Here is a 17,952-nt window from a genome sequence, read left to right as displayed (position 1 = left end):
AAGGTGCCAAAGGAGAAAAGGTAGTTCGGGGAGGAAGCAGGTGGAAAGAAGGTGGTGTCCCTTCTCTGAGGGGAAAGACGCAAAGGAGATGTTGAGGGAAATTATGAAGAGAATAAATTAGAAAGAGAGATGAATGTGATGTTTCTTTAAAATAATAATAAACAGTGGTACCTTGGGTTACGGACGCTTCAGGTTACAAACTCCGCTAACCCAGAAATAGTACCTCAGGTTAAGAACTTTGCTTCAGGATGAGAACAGAAATCACGTGGCCAAGGCACAGCAGCAGCGGGAGGCCCCATTAGCTAAAGTGGTACTTCAGGTTAAGCACAGTTTCAGGTTAAGAATGGACCTCCAGAATGAATGAAGTTCTTAACCCGAGGTAACACTGTACTGGGGATAAGAGAATGGGAGAAGACATTAGGAGATTAGTTTAAAAGAAGAAGAAGAAGAAGAAGAAGAAGAAGAAGAAGAAGAAGAAGAAGAAGAAGAAGAAGAAGAAGAAGAAGAAGAAGAAGAAGGAGGAGGAGGAGGAGGGAGGGCAAAAAATAAAGTAAAAGGACTTCACTTTAAAGCCTTTGGATCAGCAAATTCTGCCTAAAACAGGGAGGATAAGTCACAAAACCTCCAGAGCCAGTATCTGTACTTAGCCTGAGGAAAGTTAAAGTTGTGGGACGCTTTGCAACAAGGAAATCACTTTTCTAAAGAGGGAGTAGATATCAATAGAAAATGATATCTGTAGTTGTGAGCTGATTGTGCCGATCTCCACCTCCACCTGCCATGTTTCTTGTAATTGGCTCTGCCCCTGCACCACCATGGACTCAGCTACGTTAGTCAGAAAATAGCATTTTAAATGCATTGTAAACATACAACACCAGATGGTGCTGTAGAGCACAAAACTTATCTTTGAGATTTTACATAGGGGTTTTTTTCTTTTGTTATAACAATTTAATTTATGACTTATTTATAGTGGGGGTTTCCCTGTGTGTACATCCACCCCATGTTGCGATGGGCAGCCCTCAGTCATTTTCATCTCTCTCAAGTGGATCATGGGGATAGAAAGTTTGTGAACCCCTCCTCTGTAGCATTAAAATCAGAGGTATTATTTTCTGGTCACACAGAAACGACAGAAAGAGGTTAAGAGAAATGTCTTCAATGTCTAATGTCCTTTTTCCCATCACTGTAGGTCACCCACTGGCAATGGAATTTATTTCCATGGCTCCAAGGACAGTAATGGTTCAAAAATAACTTCCCATACTAGAAGAAATTGTGTTTGGCTTTGGCATTCTTTCAGTTTTAATAGCAACTTTAGAAATAACTCAAGAATATGGGCAGACCAAAGCAGCAAGCTTAACATAATTCATTTATAGCAAGGGAAACTGAGCATAAACACATGGTTTCATTAGGAGACGATGACCTAGATCACACAAATGGCAGATTGCCGATGGGGAAGTAAGGATGACTGTTTCCCCAATAAAATAACAGTAATATCCACCTTCTAAGGAAACTACCCCAGAACTTCCTGACAACAACAATGCCCTGCTCCCAGAACCGGCATGGTGTCCCCTTCCCACAACTCAAGTGGGAAAGAAGCTATTGAGAGGCCCATTTTGAGAATTCACACATTTTTTTGCCACAACTTCCTTCATATAGGTGTATTCCTCCAAGAATTGTTGGCACCCGTCTTTCTGAGCATTCAGGGGTGAAGTTTAACGGCTGCGTTAGCAGCACCGAAGTGACCTCTCCGAGGCGCAAGCCTGGACAGGATGAATGGAGGTCCAGGTCTGCCCAGATGACCAGACACAAACACCCCTCTCAACCTTGTTGATGTGTGCAAAGATAAGCAGAGCAATATGTTTGGCACCAGCTTGGCTGCAGAAGTTGCTAGGAGGAGGTGTGCAAGGCCTTAGGGATTCCACTCCAGGTGTTAGGGCCAGGGTAGAACCTTTGGTGAGGGACATATCCTGCTCCTTCTGGGGTCGTTTGTGCACCACTGATCTCCACCTTGCATCAGTGGCTCCTAGAAGCTGTCAGCACATGACAGTGGCCACACCCCTGGGAAACTGCTTCCCTAGAATATTGTTGCATTCAGTTCAGTCTTTTTCTTGTTTTTCCAGTCTTAAATTCAGCTCTTCACATTTCCACATCAATTCCCAATTTTAAAGAAAAGCCAGAAGCCTTCCTGTGCAAATTTCTCCTAATAAGAAACTATTTGCCAGGCATTTTGATTAACACACTTGGAAGTCGAACGGAGTCCATTCCGGAAGTCTGTTTGACTACCAAAACATTTGAAAACCAAGTTGCGGCTTCTGATTGGCTGCAGGAGCCTCGTCGGACGTTCGGGTTCCAAAAGAACGTTTTCAAACTGGAACAATCACTTCTGGGTTTGCAGTATTCGGGCGCCAAAACATCCGAGTTCCAGGACGTTCAGGATCCAAGGTACGACTGTACATATTTTTGCAAACAATTCCCCCTAACATGATACATTTTTGTTTGTTGTTTTCACTAATATATGCATTTTGACACTCTTTTTCCTCCAGTATGCAGTTTTGTACACATTTTTTGGTTGGAGAATTGCACTGCAAAATCTCGAGGGCTAACAATGAAGCACGTACCACCAAAAATTGTCTAAACTAAAGTATGAATTAAACGAGACTTTTCAGGAGCAAACGACAGGCTTTCCCACAAGTTTCTGTTCAGCAAGGCTGTGCTCTTCAGGCATTACAGCAAATTACCCTCAGCTGATGCCCAACAGTCTGAATAAACAAGCCCGCTTCTGTTTATTACATCAGTCATTTTGCCAACCTGAGCCTTTTTATTTCAGGCCTCATGGTACTGTGAGGTTTGCTCGAAGCTTCAGCATTCATGGTCAGAAACCCCAACTTTTGTTTAAAAAATAAATATGCGCACACATAAGACGTTTCTGCGTCTCGTGGTTTCTTTTTTCTGGAGAAAAGATCAAAAGCATAGCCTGCGTGTACACTAAGGACTAAAGATCAGAAGGCCAATGAAAGGAATGCCGGCATCTCTGCCTGCGGAAAGTTTGCTTGCTAAGGAGAGAGGTTTTTAGCATGGCATAGCCAAGTTGTAATAGTTTTGGGGGTTTTGGTTCCGTTTTGTTCTGCTTGCACACACCGTTCCCCTTTTACATGCATTCTGAGGTGGTGCAATCTCAGGATGACTGTACCATGTCTGTGATGCTTCACAGGCAGATTAGACGAAGGGGGAATGGCTTGAAACAGCTTGACTCTAGAGCATCCAGGAACACAGGAATCCACCTTATATGGAGTCAGGCCACTGGCCCATGTAGCTCAGCACTGTCTACCCAGCATGCAAATCGTGTGCTCTACCTCTGAGCTGCAGCCCTTCCCCAAGATAAACGTGCAGCAATGGACAGGTCACTGGAACTGCCTGCATCATGTGACCTTAGGGCAAGTCCTCAAATTACCAACTTCTTAATACTTATTGGACTGGATATCTCTAAGTTATAAAGTCAGAGATTGCCATGTCTATATGTGCAACCTCAGTTGGAACGCTAGGTACACAATTCTGGTCGCCTCCCCTCAAGAGGGATATTGTAGTGTTGGAAAAGGTTCAGGGCAGCCAAAACAATCAAGGGGATGGAGCAACTGCCCTATAAGGAAAAGTTACAGCATTTGAGGCATTTTGAAAATTCAAGTAAGAGGTGACATGATAGACATGTATAAAATTATGCATGATATAGAGAAAGTGGGTAGGAAAAAGTTTTCCCCCCAACCCCCAACCCCCCCTAGAACTCAGGGACATCAAATGAAGATGAATTAATTATGGATGATTCAGGACAGACGAAAATAAAATATTTCCTCATGCAGCAAATGGAATTTGCTCCCACAAGATGCAGTGATGTTACCAACTTGGATGGCTTTGAACGGGGATTAGACCTATTCATGGAGGATAAAGTTACCAATGGAATTTCCAATTGTAGCAACTGACCTCAGCGGGGTTGCCCAACACCACAGAACACACATAGACTTTTAAATCTCTCGCTATAACAGGGTGGCGGTGTGAGTTAAACAACTGTGGGCTTGCCGATAGAAAGGTCGGCAGTTTGAATCCCCGCAACAAGGTGAGCTCCCGTTGCTCAGTCCCAGCTCCTGCCAACCTAACAGTTCAAAAGCACGTCAAAGTGCAAGTAGATAAATAGGTACCGCTCTGGTGGGAAGGTAAACGACGTTTCCATGCGCTGCTCTGTTTCACCAGAAGTGGCTTAGTCATGCTGGCCACATGACCCGGAAAAACTGTCTGCGGAAGCGGACAAACGCCGGCTCCCTCAGCAGCAGAGATGTGCGCAGCAACCCCAGAGTCGTTCATGACTGGACTTTATTGTCAGGGGTCCCTTTACTTTTACCTTTATAACAATAGTTGACGCAGCCACAGTCCCTCCTTCCCATTCTCTCCCTGGCTCTGTCCTTCACTTCCTCACTCCTGCTTGCTGTGTGGTTCGCATGGAGCCCTGATCAATCACAGCAGCGTTGGGGGAGGAATAGAAGACAGGGACAAGGAAGAAACTGCCAGGAGAAATTGCTGCAGCCTTGGCTTTTGCCACTCTGTGCAAAACGTATACAGTGGTGCCCCGCAAGACGAATGCCTCGCAAGACGGAAAACCCGCTAGACGAAAGGGTTTTCTGTTTTCAGAGGTGCTTCGCAGGACAAATTTCTGTATGGGCTTGCTTCGCAAGACGAAAATGTCTTGCAGTTCTTGAGGGGTTTTTTCACTCCCCACCCCCTTTTTCTAAGGCGCTAAGCTGCTAATAGCCTTTTAGTAGCTAATCCGCTAATCCCTTAAACCTTTAATAGCCTTTAATAGCCGCTAATAGCTGCTAATAGCGCTAATCCGCTAATCCGCTAATAGGGTTGCTTCGCAAGACGAAAAAACCACTAGACGAAGAGACTCGCGGAACGGATTAATTTCGTCTTGCGAGGCACCACTGTATGCTAAATGTTCTCTCCTGCTTTGAATCGGGCAATCCTAGCCCTCAGGGAGCCTGAGCTGCAGAGAACGACCTCATAACCTTGATCTAGGTTTGGTTGCCCTCAGGTCTAGCCTGGGCCCTGAAACACAGGAAGACGCGGGCTCCTTGCTCCATGGTGGCTGCACACACTCTTAGCATTTATAAGTTGCAGAGCCGCAGTGCTCAGCATGGAAGGAGCCAATGGCATCTTTGCCCACCAGAGAGCAAGTGTTGTGAAGGGTCGGACCTTGGAAATCCAGGCCACCAGCAGGGACCGGCTCCCTTTTAACCCGCCATCTTTTGAACGGTCGTGAAATGGAACAGCTTGCCTCACTCACAGAGCCAGAGTGCGCAAGAGGTATTTTGCTTTGTTTTAATTTTGAACGCACGCACTGTCTGTAAGGGGATTCTCCAGCTTGACTAACAGTCAAGATTCATTAGACCCTCTGTGATGGTTTTCTCCGGCTTGCGGGTACGTGATTAATCTCAGATGTTTCTCAGCCTGAGTAAAACCATACTCTGTTGACCCCACCGCAGTACAGTTGGAGGAAGCGGGAGGTGGGTGGGGGTTGGAGAGGGGGGTGGGAGAGAAAAGTAATTTTGACAAAGAAATCTTAAAAATGTATCTCCAGTGTAAGACAGATGCAGAGGATAAAGGAACTCTGGGGGGATTAAAATATTTTGGCTTAATTTAGAAAGAGGCTCCGTTCTTGGATGAGCAAAATCGGTCCATTTAGGGTCCTTCTAATCCTATTGGCATATAACAACGAACCTGTCTGAATTATATCTGCAGAGAACAGAACTGACCTGTGGCATTTTCCTCAACAAAGAAGAGCAAACACATGTATGTGCATATGTATTCCAAACACAACAACCCAGCGGCTGTGCAGTCGTTGTGCTGCATGGTTCATCCTGCTTGGAAACATTTAAGTAGAGGGATTTCAACTCCCTCTAGCAAAGCCTTAAAAGCAAGGCAAGGCAAGGTCTGTTCAGCTCTCCCACACGCTTATCACTTGTGAGCCGAACCGCTGATTATAGGCCTATCATGAGAGGACTAACTTTGTCGAGAAAAAAATGCAACCTTTATCTCCTTAAAGGGGGCATTTGCTTTGAAGCAGCCCCTTCATTGCCTTTGTTTCTTGTTGGAATGCACTCTGCAAAAACTGAGATGAACCCTAGATAAAGGGTGATGTGGATTAGTGGCTGCAGCATTAGACTAAGAGCCAAACTAGACAGGATGGCAGAAACTTCGTCACTGTCACAGTTATATTGGCTCTGGGACACGAGAACTCAGAATTTCATTGTGTGTCTTCCACTCTCCTCAGTTTCAGTTTCCCTATTTGTAAAGCAACACTGCCTTATTCCTTTGTAACTCCTTCCAAGGCTGCAACTGAGTACTACTGTAGTAGCGAAAGAAGCAGAGCTGAAATAATAATTAAGGCATTCCAAAACTGAGCCATCAAAGGCTATGGAATGCTTTAAATGCTGGGTTGAACTTCACCTGACTTCTGGACATTTTGCTGCCTGGCTCAGGGAGGGCAGCGGTAGGGGCAATTGCCCCAGAAGATCCCCCCCCCCATGCTACGCCCCTGACAAAAGTATAGTGTCCAGATCAAAGGAAATAATACTGCCACTCTATTCTGCCTTGGTCAGACCACACCTGGAATACTGTGTCCAATTCTGGGCACCACAATTTAAGAAGGATGTAGACAAGCTGGAATGTGTGCAAAGGAGGGTGACCAAGATGATCAAGGGTCTGGAATCCAAGCCTTATGAGGAGCGGTTGAAGGAGCTGAGTATGTTTAGCCTGGAAAAGAGGAGACTGAGAGGAGATATGATGGCCATCTTCAAATATCTCAAGGGCTATCACATGGAGGAGGGAACAAGCTTGTTTTCTCCTGCTCTGGAGGGTAGGATTTGAACCAATGGTTTCAAGTTAGAAGAAAGGAGATTCTGACTAAAAATCAGGAAGAACTTCCTGACAGTAAGAACTGTTCGATAGTGGAACGGACTCTCTCAGGAGGTTGTGGACTCTCCTTCCCTGGAGATTGTTAAGGAGAGGGTGGATGGCCATCTGTCATGGATGCTTTAGCTGAGATTTCTGCCTTGCAGGGGGTTGAAATAGATGGCCCTCAGAGTCCCTTCCAATTCTAGAATTCTGTGATTCCAGAACTGTTAACAGCTCTACAGTATCCTATTTGGGATAAGGCAACCAGAACTGTACACAGTAGTCCAAGTGTTCCTGCAAAAGTTTGTAGAAAGGCATAATGGTAGCTCACAGTTTTATTCTTAATCCCTGTTGAAGACAAAATGCTGGATTAGATAAACTGTTAATCCAATCCAGCAAGGCAATGATTCGATCCTTGATAAGAGCATCTGGGCATCCAGGTCCAAGTCAGGACTTTATTTGCCTTTATCTGATACTTGGCTCACACCACCTCTTTTGATCAATAAGTATATAGTGGCCCTCAGGGCCGTCTTAACTGTTGGCGCTGGCATGCACGGCACCCGGGTGCCAGGTTCTCAGGGGCACCAGGCTAAGAGTCCGGGGCCGAGCGTTGGAGTCCAAGAAAGAGTTGCCGGCAGCCGAGCGGAGCAGAACCCGTAGGAGTGCCACAGGCAGCTCTTCCCTAGACTCCACTGCTCACCCCTGAACTCACACTGAGCCACTACTCTGCTCCACTTGGCTGTCTGCTCTTGCCCCAGCTGCATGGTGGCTGTTTTGGCTGCGCGCACCATGCCCCGGGCAGCGTGTAACATTGTGGGTGCTGCACGACGCATCCTGTTGAGTGTGCCGAGCTGCGGGTTCCTTTGCTGGCTTTTCCGCTGTCGGCGCACGCTCCCAGCGCCACCCAATGTGGGGTGCCAGCGCAGAATGATGGGGAATGCAAGCACCAGCAGAGGAAACATCTCCGGGTGGGATCTGCCGTGCACCAACAGTGCCAACAACAGCAACAAAACCCGACGAATAGGAGCGCAGGGATCAACTCCCAAGAACTTTCCTACGCTGCCACTTGCATTCCCCGTCGTTCTGCTCTGGCACCCCACATTGGGTGCCTCTGGGAGCGTGCGCCGACAGTGGAAAAGCCAGCAAAGGAACCCGCAGCGCAGCACACACAACAGGATGCATCGCGCAGCTCCCACAACGTTACACGGCATGCCGGGAGCATGCAGCCGAAACGGTTAGCTGGGGGGGGGGCGACGGCAGCGGGTGGACGGTGCGGCGACTGTGCCGCCTGACATTTTGCCCCTTCCAGCATGGAACCCTCACCCACCTTCATACGCCCCTGTGCGTGGGGCACTGGCACCCCCGTTGGTTGGCACTGTGAGTCCCCGTGTCCCGCAACCATTCTAAAGGTAAACATCTATTTCCTAAAACAAAAGGTCAACAACTTTGGGGGTTCCCTCCCTAAAAAAAGGTCGACAATTCTGGGAAACCTAGGGGGCGCCGGGCGGATCTTTGTACCCCAGCACCGCATATGCTTAAGATGGCCCTGGCAGGTTTTCTGGCAATGTTGTCGACTATCTCACTGTATTCTCATTCCACGAAGTTGTTCTTCATTTAGAATAAATGTTATTTTAAAGAAGATTAATAAATGCAGAGTTCCAAAAGCACACATACAACAGAATTCCTGCACTAACTCTTCCTGCTCTGTGCTGAGAAAGAAGACGGGCAAATCCTGACCACTGGGGCATTCTGCTCTCCGCCTCTGAATTCCTGTGACCGGCAGGAACAACCAAGCTTGGAGTGTTTACGTCACGTTTTTAAAATCCATTAAAAATGTGGATTTGTGGTCAGTTTGCATTCTCTGGATGTCGTAGACGGGTCTTTTGTTTGTTGACATACGCTGCCCCACTCCCCACCCTGAACCATTTATGAAAACAAGATGTTGAGGCATTCTGGCAAAACTCATTTAAATAAGCGTCTCACATAATTTCAGAAGCAGAGGTCAGGGGCAAAGGAGGCATGGCCCCATGTGTCATAATGCAGGTTGTCCCAATTTCCCAGAATGTGGAAGGGTGAGGGTCAATTTAAGGTACAGCACAAGGGAAGCAAAGAGGGGGCAATCAACCTTCCTCTGCAAATGATGTCCCCCCCCCCCAAAAAAAAACCCTCCACCACCACCCCAGCCATCTCCCACTGGGGGTTACTGTATTTTTCGCTCTATAAGACGCACTTTTTCCCTCCTAAAAAGTAAGGGGAAATGTGTGTGCGTCTTATGGAGCGAATGCAGGCTGTGCAGCTATCCCAGAAGCCAGAACAGCAAGAGGGATCGCTGCGCAACAAAAGCAGCGATCCCTCTTGCTGTTCTGGCTTCTGGGATTCAGAATATTTTTTTTCCTTGTTTTCCTTCTCCAAAAACTAGGTGCGTCTTATGGTTTGGTGCATCTTATAGAGCAAAAATACGGTACTTCTAGGCTCAGTACCCCACTGGGATAAAAAGGAGCTGAAACAAAGTGGTTTCTGGGGAGGAGAGGTAACATGGGCAGTGGAAGTGTTCGGCACCTCTCCCAATTCAAGTCATTGATGATGATAATGATGATGATAATTTATTATTTATACGCTACCCATTGGCTGAGTTTCCCCAGCCACTCTGGGCAGTTCCCAACAAAATATTAAAAACACAATAAAACACCAAACATTAAAAACTTCCCTAAACAGGGCTGCCTTCAAATGTCTTCTAAAAGTCAGGTAGTTGTTTATATCCTTGACATCTGATGGGAGGACGTTCCACAGGGCGGGCGCCACTACCGAGAAGGCCCTCTGCCTGGTTCCCTGTAACCTCATTTCTCACAGTGAGGGAACTGCCAAAAGGACCTCGGAGCTGGACCTCAGTGTCCGGGCTGAACGATGGGGGTGGAGATGCTCCTTCAGGTATACTGGGCCAAAGTTATTGAGGGCTTTAAAGGTCAGCACCAACACTTTGAATTGTGCTCAGAAACCTATTGGGAGCCAATGTAGGTCTTTCAGGACCGGTGTTATATGGTCTCGGCGGCCGCTCCCAGTCACCAGTCTTGCTGCCACATTCTGGATTAATTGCAGTTTCCGAGTCACCTTCAAAGGTAGCTCCATGTAGAGTGCATTGTAGTAGTCCAAGCGAGAGATAACCAGAGCATGCACTACTCAGGCAAGACAGTCCATGGGCAGGGAGGGTCTCAGTCTGTGTACCAGATGGAGCACTGGGAACTCCATTTCCCAGGCTTCACCAAAGCAAGGAACACTTTTGAGTAGCGCTCATGCCTTAAAAATTAGGCCTCTGAAGCTGCTGAAGTCCTCTGTTCTACTGGATCTGTGTAGATCTGGGGAAAGAAAGGGGCTTGGCAGCAAGGAAGACTGACTGAATGACTCAGCCAGCATTGCTGGAGCTGGGGGGAACCCCATTACAAACCAGGGAAGCAACATAGCTCATAGGTAGAGCTTCTGCCTTGCAAACAGAAGATCCCAGGTTCAATCCCCAGTACCTCCAGACCAGGATAGGAATTGTCTGCTACCTGAAACCCTAGAAAGTCACTGCCAGTCAGTGAAGGTAACACTGATCTAGATAGACCAGTGGCTCCAACTCAGCTTCCTATGCTAGGCTCAAATGTCAGGGAGGGTTTGGGCTTGCCTGGGGGGCAGGTGTTTCGGAGACACATAGGCCAGTGTGGTGTAGTGGTTAAGAGCGGTAGTCTCGTAATCTGGGGAACTGGGTTCGCGTCTCCGCTCCTCCACATGCAGCTGCTGGGTGACCTTGGGCCAGTCACACTTCTCTGAAGTCTCTCAGCCCCACTCACCTCACAGAGTGTTTGTTGTGGGGGAGGAAGGGAAAGGAGAATGTTAGCCGCTTTGAGACTCCTTAAAGGGAGTGAAAGGCGGGATATCAAATCCAAACTCTTCTTCTTCTTCTTCATTTTGAATTTCAGTGCCACCACAAAACACGAAGCACCATTTAAACTGATTGTGGATCTATACGCATGAGATGCTCATAAATGACAATCATAATATATATATTTTTAATGCAGGTAAGTGCCCCAAGCACATGATGCCAGCATGCAGGAAGTCAAACAATGGGGAAACAATGGGGCACACAACCATCATTCTCAAACTGATAGTGGTGCTTATCTTCTATGACGGGAGTAATCAACATTGTTGGATTTCAACACCCAGCATTCCTGGCCATTGGTCATGCTGGCTGCAGCTGACTGGAGCTGGAGTCCCACAAAATCTAGAGGGCACCACATTGACCATCCCTGTCCTATGATCAAACCTTAGATTCCAGACTCTACAATTCTGCACCTGACTACACACTTAATTCTCCCAAGGAAGGCTAAAATGTTTCGCCCAAGGCTCAGATATTTGAAAAAAGCTTAGTCCATCTTCAACAAAAGGTGCTATTTAAGCTATGTGCCTCTTTTGCCTGACAGCGGAGCAGCTGGTATCCTAACGTCACACTTCATTTGAATCATGCCTGTTTCAAGCGTCAGTCTTGCTTTGAATCAAACTTCTCAAGGTTAGCTTAATGGTGGATGATGCATGACAGCTTTTCTCATCCCCAGAAAACAGCTTCAAAAGACCCAACAAGTGAATCTTTTATAATAATGAAGTGGGAATCTTAATAATGCGGTGAAAATCCTCTCTTCTCTTTTGATTATAATGCTGACTTTTCCAATCTTAAGTTCGGGTTTTCACATTTCTACAACAGTTTGCAATTATTAAAAAAGTCCTCATGAAAATTCATCAGCATTTTAGTGCAGATTTCCACTAATATACACAATTATATACAATTCTACATGCTAATTTCACTAATATATGTATATTTATGCATAGTATGTGCATTTTGGTACACGTTACTGGAGAACAGCACTGCAAAACTCAGAGAAGTGTGGATTTTGAAGACTGTTCCCAGTTGATCTATTGTTCCAGAAAGAGCAAATTAGGTAGGTTCACCTTTAAATGCAAATGAAATAAAAACTTCTCCTGATTTGTAGTCCAAAGTATCTGGAGAGCACCAGTTTGATGAAAGTGGGCTCCACTTCTACTCATTAAGCAGAGTACAAATACCCATGAAAGGTCAGTTTTCCTACAACGGTTTGTTGCAGCTGCATTGTGTTCTTAAGAAAAATGAGAAGGTGTCAAAACAACAGTGCAAGGTAGCACAAATTTCAAAAGGTCATCCATCATACTCACATCGACTCAGCTGGGCAAGCACGTCAAAGCTGGTCAGTCGCGTGTCAAAGACTGAAGGCTTGAGGTTAGATGACAGAGATGGCTCTGCAGCCTGAGTAGGCTATCGCTGTGGAGAGAAAAGGATTCAAGAGGTGAAGGATGCAGTCCACCCAGAGCATTTCTGTGTTATTGCACAACTCCGTTGAAGAGGGGCGAAAGCAACATAACACTGTCGTTTTACATTCAGGAACTTTTGCAGAACAGACTTACTCCGGCAGCTGCAATATAGACACAGGCTCCCCACACATAAGAGTGTGCAGGTGTGCAAGATTTCTCTTCACAGAAGAGAAGCCATAATAATAATAATAATAATAATAATAATAATAATAATAATAATAATATTTTATACCCCACTCACTCTGGGCAGCTTCCAACACAATATTAAAATACAATAGTCCTTCAGATATTAAAAGCTTCCCTAAACAGGGCTGCCTTCAGATGTCTTCTAAAAGTCTGGGAGTTGTTTTTTCCTTTGACATCTGATGGGAGGATGTTCCACAGGGCGGGCGCCACCACCGAGAAGGCCCTCTGCCTGGTTCCCTGTAACTTCGCTTCTCACAGTGAGGGAACCACCAGCAGGCCCTCAGAGGTGGACTTCAGTGTCCAGGCAGAACGATGGGGATGGAGACGCTCCTTCAGGTATACTGGACTGAGGCCGTTTAGGGCTTTAAATAAGGAGGACTTTGGCTTATAATACCATTTAAATTGCACACAGTTTCTAGTACTCATGGACAAAGTGAAAACCACTACAAAAACCACCAGGTGAGAAACAATAGTAAGAGAAGCACCCTTCTCTTTTCCTGTCACCCAAAACCCTTTTCCAAAATAGGGTGGCCATGTCTCTCTTTTTCACAAGGTGTAAGTGGCAACATTGGTCCAAACCAAGATCTTCATTTCTGCTGATGTCAAATTAATCTGACCTCCAGTGACTAGACTGGCCATGATCCAGTTCCTGACGGTAAATCTGGGCTGTGAAGGATGGCAAGACTTGTGACCCCTTAACCCAATCACCCCCACATGTCCTGCAAGCTCTGAGAACAGGAAGAAGATATCTCAGAGGCCTTGAACTACCTGATATTTGCAGCTAGCCTTTCTGGAAGAAAGTGCTCACCTTTCCTGCCAAACCTCTGCACAATGCCAACCTGAGCAGCTTCCCCATCCCTTTCATCTCCTCATCGGCTCCAACAGCCAAAGGAGCGCAGCTACTGCTTTGACAAGGATGTCGCTTATTCAAGTCATCTTACTTTTGTTAAAAGATTTTGCTATTTCCTCTCAGCCAGAAAGATTAGGAGCTGTTTATGGTCATGGGTAATTTGAAGAAAAACAATTAACTGAATTATGGCTACTGACTTGGGATCTCACCACAATTAAAACTGAGCAGCTTTTTTGGTGCACTGTGGAACTCGGTCTTAGGCTTGCACACTCCTCCCATGCCTGCATAAAGTTTTTTGGTGTGATTCCAGCCCTATGTGCCTTTAACAAAAAGCCTTGCCACAGGGAGCACTGGTCCTGTGGAGGCAGTTTCCAGTGGGCTCCACATGAAAGGCGTATTGTCCAAATCGAGCCTTAGTCAAAACAGCCTATGCATCTCTTTGCAAATCTTCACATCTAGGAATGACACAGGCCATTGGAGAGAGGCGTTTCTGCAACAGAATACCCCTGCCGGAGCAATCCGTTTACTGCTGTTAATAAAAATTACTTCACTGCATTTCCCTAGACATTCCGTTTGCCTTCTAGCTTCAAAAGCTCTGCTACCAAGAGCTCTAATGACAGCAGGATGTGGAGTTCATTGTGCCTTTCTGGAAAAGCTGAAGAAGTGCTTTTTCGGGGGTTTTCCTATCCAAGTTTTAATATGCGCACAGAATTAGTGCCATAAGGAGACAGGAAATAGCTGTTGGGACAAGAGGCAAATAGAAACTGACTCATTCGAAGCATCGCTTGGCAGCCGCTCACACTACCCTGGCTGGCAGAGACCAGAATTACTTCAAAATGGAGAGGCAGAGCAGTCACTAAAAATGAAGATGAATCTCTTTTGCAAGACATTTTGGGGGTTTTTTGTTCTTATATTTGACCATAAAGGAGTGAGGAATTGGTTGGGTATTATATAGGAAATGTTAGCAGTGTTAACATGGGCTGTGATATATCTCTGTGTTTACAAATCTTGGGATGGAAGGAAGCGCTGTTTTCCATTTCACAGTGTGTTGCAGCACTGTTTCCAACAGGCTGCAGTTCGCCTTCTCCCCAAAGCTACATTATTCATTTCACTCGCTACTGTAGCAAAATTGCATAAATTACATAATTAATTACATACATTGTGTGATTCATGTTGTCATTATGTTACTCCATTCATTTCAATGTGAAGGAAACACAATGCAAAAGCAGGGAGGATCACATAATCAATTGCATATTTTCAGACTGAAAACAACAGCTGCAGAAAATACCAATCATATTTGCAGAATTGATTTCCATTTTGGTCATGGAGAAAATAAGCAGACACTGGCAATTTCTGCTCCCGTTTCAGCTTTCCTTGGAATTCTCCAACACCCCTGAAACACACTCATCTTACTAATTGCTGGCCCCCACCTATCTCAGGAGAAAATGGAAGAGTGCACCAAACTTTTGGAGAGTTACAGCACCTGCTGTGGCTGTAGAGACCAATACAAGAGAGACATGTTTTGTTACAGCTGGGGCAGATGAAGGCATCAGTTGTACTATGGCATTTATGCTTTCTGCCTTCCTCCCGGCAGTCATTCCTCCCCTGGTCACTGCTGTGGATACATGATCTGACTTGATTGCCTCCAGGTGCTGCAGCCGTCTGCAAGGGATTGCCACATGGCAGATTTAATGTTCCCAGCCTGGTTGAACAGGCTGCTCTTTGAATGGACGAACATACAGGATCAGTAAGTGAAATCTTTGGGAAAGTTGCCCAGGATCCAGCACCCCAGAGAATCTCTCTGGGCCATTGTAATTTGAGTACAGTGGTACCTTGGTTCTCAAACGTAATTCATTCCAGGAGTCTGTTCGACTCCTGAAAGCGGTCAAAACCATGGCACGGCTTCCAATTGGCTGCAGGAGCTTCCTGCACTCAAGCTTTGGACGTTCAGCTTCCCAAAAACATTCGCCAACTGGAACACTTACTTCTGGGTTTGTGGCGTTCAGGAGCCGATTTGTTCGGCAACTAAGCCGTTCAGGAACCAAGGTTTCACTGTACTGGGGCTGGGTAGAGATATAGCCACAAATGCTGTGGTAATGCAACATAAAATCTTTGCGACACAGACAAAATATAACCACAGGTAGCTTCAGGGTTACCTCCAAGTTTGAGGGCCCCTTCAGAGTGCCCCAGTGGCAGCCGCTGCCCTGCAGTCCATGCCAGGCACTATAGAGCCACCATTTTAATTCCCACAATGCCCCATACAGTGGTGCCCCGCAAGACGAATGCCTCGCAAGACGGAAAACCCGCTAGACGAAAGGGTTTTCCGTTTTGGAGGTGCTTCGCAGGACGAATTTCTCTATGGGCTTGCTTCGCAAGACGAAAATGTCTTGCGATTCCTGGGGGGTTTTTTTCGCTCCCCACCCCCTTTTTCTAAGGCACTAAGCTGCTAATAGCCTTTTAGCAGCTAATCCGCTAATCCCTTAAGCCTTTAATAGCCGCTAATAGCCGCTAAACCACTAATAGCGCTAATCCACTAATCCGCTAATGGGCTTGATTCACAAGACGAAAAAACCGCTAGACGAAGAGACTCACAGAACGGATTCTTTTCGTCTTGCGAGGCACCACTGTACTTAGCGCTGCTCCAGGACATTGAGGGAAACTAAACGAGCAGCTCAGACCTAGCCACCTAATGGGGCAGCTGGTAGCATTCATTGGTGAGCTCCGCTAAGGTCCTGGAGTCCCCTAGAGCTGCCTGGGGAAGCAACAGCTGATGCCAGCCTGCATGACACAAAACATTTAATATTGCATTACCCCTTAGTGAACAATTGGCCAGCTGTACTGCTAAATAAATGGGAGGCAATGTGAATATATATATATATATATATATATATATATGCTTTCGTAGATTTTCACGGGTACAGGAATGCAGGTTTTGGTGTCCTCGGGTGTCTTCCCGTGTAAAAGTATAAATATATATCACATACAGGCTCAGTGCAAATAATGACAGAAATCAGCAAGGGAAAGCCAACCAATGAGCTGCTATGATGGAAGAATAGCAGCTGGGAAAACTGAGGTCAACTCAGCTCTGTTATTTTTTAATTAAAAATAAACACTGCATTTGCCATAAGGGGATTGGTTAGCATTCCATCTTGGAGGGAAGGGAAGGGTGAGGGTTTTGTGTGTGTGTTTTTTGTTTCATATTATTCTTATCGAAAATTGCGCAGAGCGCACCCCCACACTCATAAAGCTAGGTGAGCATGCAATATAACATACAACAGACTCCTTTCATGCAGGGCACTTCAGAAACACCACTGCACGGGAGTCCGTTTTCCCTCCTGTGGACCATACATAATACTTCCAATCAATGCTGCATTCCTCTATACCCACAAATAGTTTACTCATGATGTGAATTTTCGCTTGTTGTTCCCTTCTGTTTGTCGGCCTTTGATTGATTATCTCAGGAAATAATAATCAGGAAATATATCAGGAAACAGACTCTTTTCGTCAAACTGAATGAGTGGCAAAGGGTTCTTTGGCTCCATCCGCACTATACAATTAAATCAGTATTGCACCACTTTAAACAGCCGTGTCTTCACCCAAAGGGTCCTGGGAACCTGGAGAAGAGGAGGTTAAGGGGTGATATGATAGCCATGTTCAAATATATAAAAGGATGTCACATAGAGGAGGGAGAAAGGTTGTTTTCTGCTGCTCCAGAGAAGCGGACACGGAGCAATGGATCCAAACTACAAGAAAGAAGATTCCACCTAAACATTAGGAAGAACTTCCTGACAGTAAGAGCTGTTCGACAGTGGAATTTGCTGCCAAGGAGTGTGGTGGAGTCTCCTTCTTTGGAGGTCTTTAAGCAGAGGCTTGACAACCATATGTCAGGAGTGCTCTGATGGTGTTTCCTGCTTGGCAGGGGGTTGGACTCGATGACCCTTGTGGTCTCTGCCAACTCTATGATTCTATGATTCTATGAACACTAGTTTGTTAAGGGTGCTGAGAGTTGCTAGGAGGCCCCTTATTCCCCATCACAGAGCTACAGTTCCCAGCATTCCCTGGGAAGAGCCACTGATTGTTAAACCTCTCTAGGAATTATGGTCCTGGGGTGGGAATAGGGGTCTCTTAGCAAGCAACTCTCAGCCCCCTTAACAAACCACATTTCCCAGGATTCTTTGGGGGGAAAGACATGACCATTTAAAGTGACATGATACTGCTTTATATGTGTAGCACGGATGGGGGCTTTGTCTCTCTGCCTTGTAGGGCAAAGGAGTGTGAGACGGGCACTGCAAAAACATAGCCAGATGCCTCAATATGACTGTGACAGATGCTTAAAACCAGCCAATTTCCCCCTCTTTGTCTGCAGGAAACACAAATAGTATTAGCTATTTATGGCATTCCATTATTTTTGCGCTTCTCATGGGAAACTTACTCGTTGCTGAGTGTTAGCTCTTAAACGTTCTCAAGACTGCACTCAAGTCTATGAACAACACAACCCGCTGCCATCCACCAAAATGTCTTTCCATTGCTCCTTGGGGAGAAAAATGCAAGGAAGGAAGAAGAAGAAAGGAAGTGGGGGCAGAGCTAGACATCTCTTCTCTGCT

At 46.0% G+C, this 17,952-nt stretch overlaps 1 protein-coding gene across 15 annotated transcripts in view; it reads right to left on the bottom strand.

The window, feature by feature from the left end:
- Window positions 1–17,952, bottom strand: part of CALD1 (caldesmon 1) — a 201,184-nt gene that overhangs the window by 102,874 nt on the left and 80,358 nt on the right. For all 15 annotated transcript variants that reach the window (XR_014502607.1, XM_083401934.1, XM_083401958.1 and 12 more), the window contains one exon: window positions 12,157–12,262. The gene's annotated coding sequence lies outside the window, so the exon portion shown is untranslated. The remainder of the gene's footprint in view (window positions 1–12,156; window positions 12,263–17,952) is intronic.

Source organism: Podarcis tiliguerta (assembly GCF_965153285.1).
Source record: "Podarcis tiliguerta genome assembly, chromosome: 10".
In the NCBI taxonomy this organism is placed as follows: domain Eukaryota; kingdom Metazoa; phylum Chordata; class Lepidosauria; order Squamata; family Lacertidae; genus Podarcis; species Podarcis tiliguerta.
This window is presented reverse-complemented; position numbering and strand designations above follow the sequence as displayed.